Below are 5228 nucleotides of genomic sequence, written 5' to 3' on the forward strand. Positions count from 1 at the left end.
ATACTCATACTTTGCAATGTTGTCCATAGCTTGTCATGATCCACACAATCGAAAGCCTTTGCATAGTCAATAAAGCACAGGTAAACATCTTTCTGATAGTCTCTGCTTTCAGCCAAAATCCATTAGACATCAACAGTGATATCTCTCATTCCACGGCCTCTTCTGAATCCTGCTTTAACCTCTGGAAGTTCTCTGTCAGTGTATGATTGTAACCGTTTCTGTGTTACTTTTAGCAAAACAGCCAAAGATAGTGGAATCTAATCTAGCAAATAGGGAGGAATACTTCCAATTGTGGAATTCTAAGGTGGCCCTGTGGGTTAATGTACTGGACTGCAAGGTTGGTTTGAACCGCAGGGTTGGTGGTTCAAGCTCACCAGCCACTCCTTGGAAACCCTATAACAGAGTTGCTATGTGTTCGAATCTACTTGTCAGCACTTATCAGAATAATAAGTTTCCATTGTATTATGATATAGTTGAAAATATTCAAAGAAATAAAAGACACTAAGTTTTGGGCACAGAACAGATTCCTGAGAAATGCCTGGTACTTTAATTATTATCTTCTGTCACCAACAGAAAATGAGAACAAGTCCAATAACAACAGCAGAAATCAAGACTCAGAAGTGGAGTGTCCGGATTTCAACCCCTACAGAATCACCGGAGAACAACAGGGACAAAACCAAACAGGCATGCTGGGGTTCCCATTTCTAGAAAGTTCTATGACTCCTGGGGAAACTTCCTACTATGGTTTGTTCATCCCAAGGATGGATAAAGGTGTGCAAAAGATGCAAGAATTGAGTAATTGTGGTGGCAGTTGTGTGTCATGACTGAGTCCGTTCCAGCTTATAGCCACCCTATAAAGGATTCCCAAGGTAGTTAATCTTTACAGACGCAGAAAGCCTCATCTTTCTCCTGAGAAGTGGCTGGCAGATTCAAACTACTCATCTTGCATAGCAAGTCTAAGTTTTCCTGCAAAGTGCCCGACTGTTCACCATAAGACTGGAGGCAGCAGTCAGTCCAGAGGTACTTTGGAAGAAAGTCCTGGTAATCTGTTTCTGAGAGGTTACAGCACCAAAGTACTATGGAGCTCAGATCTACTCCGTACACGTGGAATCACTCCGTACAAGTGTCGGACAGCATTGATGGCAATCAACAGCAGCAATGTGGAAAGTAACCCCCTCGGATGATGGTGCAGTGGGGTTCATCACTGGGCTACTACTATTCACAAGGTGGATGGTTCAAACCCGCCAACCATTCCAGAAGGGTACGATGAAGCAGTCTTCTTTCCTAAGGTTGTACCCTCTCAGTCACCTCGCGGGGCACTTCAAATCTGCCCTTCAGGGTTGCAGAGTGGGGACCGAGCTTGGTTAGTTAAGAGTGAGGCAGCGTGGCATTACCTGTTGTCATTTTTCACCCTTCATCTGGCATTTCCTCTCTCCATCTTTCTCTTCAATGTCTTTCATGAGTCACCTCTTTCAACTGTCCTTTTTGATACCCTTTTTGTTGGAGCTGAATTTCTTAGGTGGTGCTGTCAACATGCTCAGCAGCTAACCGAAAGGTTAAGGATTGGAGCCTACCTCAGAAGCAAGGCTGTAGATCTATGTTAAGAAAAGGAGCCATTGAAAACCAGTGTCCCGTGTCACTCAGCTCTACTGTGACATAACACACCCAGGGGCTTCAGGCCTCAGGTCCTACTGGATGGTCAATGGTTACTGGTCAATTTGCCTTAAGAAATTGTTTCTGTTGTTGTAAAGTGCTGTGAAGTCAGTTCTGACTCATAGCAACTTTAAAAGGTTTCTGAGACTTTTGTAAATCTTTGCAAAAACAGAAAGCCTCACCATTCTCCAAAAGCATGATGTGGCTGACATGCTTGAACCATGGACCTTTTGGTTCACAGTGCAGTGTTAAATGTATGAAGCCACCACACTCTTAAGACATGAGAAAGTTTAAAGAAACAATAAGGCTCTGTTTAATTCAGTGCCATGTCTGAACTCAGCTCTCCTGTCAAAGAAGACAGAGGTACCTAATGAGGAGATGCAGTCTTTGGAACTTAGTGCCAACATGCTTATTTATTTCAACATTGGTATACACAAGAGCCATAATAGTCACTCATGTTCCTGTTCCCTTAGGGCATTTATTTCTGCTTTCTTCACTTTTGAGTCCAAGGTGGTAGCAGCAGCAGTATCACCTTTATCAGGAAAGGACAGGAAGAAAAGCTAAGAGTGGAGACCTTTTGAGGTGCTGGCAAGGGAAGCATCAGAAGAGACGTAGGGTCCTGGGAAACAGAGCTCAGCATGCACTCCAGGAAGGAGGCAGAAGGAACATATAAACCGAGCCAGGGGTGCCAGTGGTGAAGGAGCGCTGGAGTAAGAAGAGTTCTGAAATCCATGCTAGCTCAGGCGCCACGCCCCCACGGTGCCGTTTGTTTCTCCAAACACACAAGGACAGCCTGGCCTTTCTGGAGAGCATATGCTATATACTTGGTCTGGGATGGGAAAGGAATCTTATGTTGGCACTGATGTTATCAATGGTCCCTTGTAAACATCGCCTTCCCTTTGGGGACCCTGTCCTGTATGAGGAATTTAGCAAAGTACCAGGTTAATAGAAAGAAAGAGGGAAAATGTAATCTGACCTGTGTCATCTGTGTTTAGGAAAGCAGTTTTTCATTTAAAAGGCTTAAACATACGCATTTTGTCATGATGTCTCAGGCACAAGATAAGTTTTCATTTCAAGGATGCGTGCGTCCCCGGAGAGAAAACGGGGTGGCAGAGGATGGGCCGAGTGAGAATTCATATCAGAAAGCATGTTTTGCCTTGCAGGCCTGGACTCGAGATACGCCGTGCTTAGCGGCCTTGTCGATGCAAATGAGAATGACATCTTTCCGTCTAGTTGAAGTTTGGCCTTCTATGAGTTTAGATTTCTGTGTGGACATTAGTCCTCCTCACCAGGTGATGCAAGCATGCATCAGAATAAAGTGGAGCTATGTAGGATGTGTGTGCAAATATATGTATGTATTAAGTATATCTGTGCATATATGTGTCTATCCATGCACATGTATATATGTACACACTTGTACATATATGAATGTGTACGTATGGGCTTTCTATCTGAATATCTGCACACAGGGCTTCAAATGTTCATGGAAATATTCTATTCCTTTCTAATTCCATGTTTCCACCAACTTGTTAAACACCCTACATAAGTATATATGTAAACATACATGCATGAGAATATATGCATGTATGTGTACACGTGGATATACTTATGAGTGCATGTGCACATGCACTCATGGGTATATATAAGGAGCTGTGGTAGTGTAGTGGTTACGAATCGGGCTGCGAACCTTAAGGCCAGTAGTTCGAAACTACCAGCCATTCTGCAGGAGAAAGATGAGGCTTTCTGCTCCCATAAAGATTTACAACCTCGGAAACCCTGTACAGGGTCGCTGTGGCGCTGTGGGTTAATGCACCAAACTGCAAAGCCGTTTGAACTGCAAGGTCAGTGGTTCAAGCTCACCAGCTGCTCCTCGGAAACCCTATACAGAGTCGCTATGGTCGGAACCAACTCAATGGCACAAGTTATATATGTCTGGAGTTCTGGGATGGCGCTGAGGGATAATGCATTGGACTGCAAGGTCAGTCGAACCACAAAGTCAGCAGTTCAAGCTCACCATCCATTCCTCGGAAACCCTATACAGAGTTGTTATGGGTTGAACCAACTATACAGCACCTAACAACAACATATATGTGTGTGTTGCTGAGTCAGAACTGCCTTGATGGCACTTCATGACAACATGTCTATAAACATATGAGTGTGTGTGTGTGCACACACACATACGTGTACATACATACATTTAAGCCACAAAATGAAATGAAGGGAAACTTGTGCTTTAGGTCAAGTTTCAATTGTCTTGACAACAAAGCAGTGTTTTTTAAATTGAATTTTGTAAAGTTCCAGGATTTCAGAATATTTTAAATTTTTACATTCATTTAAGACATCTTCCTTTAAAACTGTGTATTTCACTTGAAGGAAGGATAAATTATTGATCACATCTTTGTTTGCTATACTTCCTTCACCTGCCCAACATGAATTTGAAAGGGGTATTTTTCCTTTTGCAGGAGGCCTATTTCCACTAAGTTTTCATCAAACAAATACATCCCCCACAGGCTCCTTTCCACAGTCCGGATCTGCCTGGACCACTTGGACTTTTTGTCTGGGCTTTGGTTTTTTAATTGCATAATGCAGAGTCCATTCTTAAGAAACTGGCTGCCCTTTCATTCAGGAGCTTTGTATGAACATCTGAGTAGGAATGAGATTAGTTGTCACAATCACTGCATATATGAAGCACTCTAGAGGTGAGCACTTGAGAGCCTGCCGTGGAGAGGGGCCTGGAGCATGTTTAAAGGTGGATAAAGAAAAAGGGTAAAGAATCATTGTCCTTGAGCACCATAGGACATTCAGGTCTGTGACCTTTGAGGCACCACTGGGTGGGAGGGTATATAGCCAGCCTTTCTGCTAGTAGCTGAAAGCTAACCATTTGCACTTCCTGGGGATCCCCATAGCTCTTGGTTTTCTCCTGTGTGCTATAGGGTGGACTTGACTCAGCAGTGAGCTGTACTGGTCACTCACCGCTGTTCAGAGGTCACATGGCCACCTAACGGAGTCCTTCTAGATTTTTCCTGGGCTCTGCCCTGTTTTCCAGGGACAGTCTGCATTGCGAAGCCCCAAATCTGACACTTTGTAGGACAGAATCTGAATGGGGCTTTAGATTTAGTTTTTCTCCCTGACAACCACATAAAAGGGGACAGGGGTGTGTGACACCCTGCAGGGCTGACTCTTCCTCTGAGCTCTGTCAGCATACATGCCCATTGTCCTGCTGAGTCCTGGGGCAGATTGGTGGTCTATGCAGGACCTGATGAAGACAAGCAATTGATCAGAGGTGCTCAGCCCTTGTCTTGGCCTCCTGAGGGCCCCTTAACTTGTGTCTGCTGCTGAGGGCCACTCTGACTAAAAGAAGCTGTGACCTGAGTCCTAGAACAAGAAGACAGACAGCTGTCCAATAGGGTCACCTCAGTGCGGAAAAAAACTTGCACTCTTTACACACCTATAATAGTCCCTCTAACAGACTTGCTGAAAGTGAAGAGGACTTGAAACTTTTACTTATGAAGATCAAAGAGCACAGATGGTATAGATTACATCTCAATGTCAAGAAAACAAAAATCCTCACCACT

Source organism: Chrysochloris asiatica, unplaced genomic scaffold (assembly GCF_000296735.1).
Source record: "Chrysochloris asiatica unplaced genomic scaffold, ChrAsi1.0 scaffold00345, whole genome shotgun sequence".
In the NCBI taxonomy this organism is placed as follows: Eukaryota; Metazoa; Chordata; class Mammalia; order Afrosoricida; family Chrysochloridae; genus Chrysochloris; species Chrysochloris asiatica.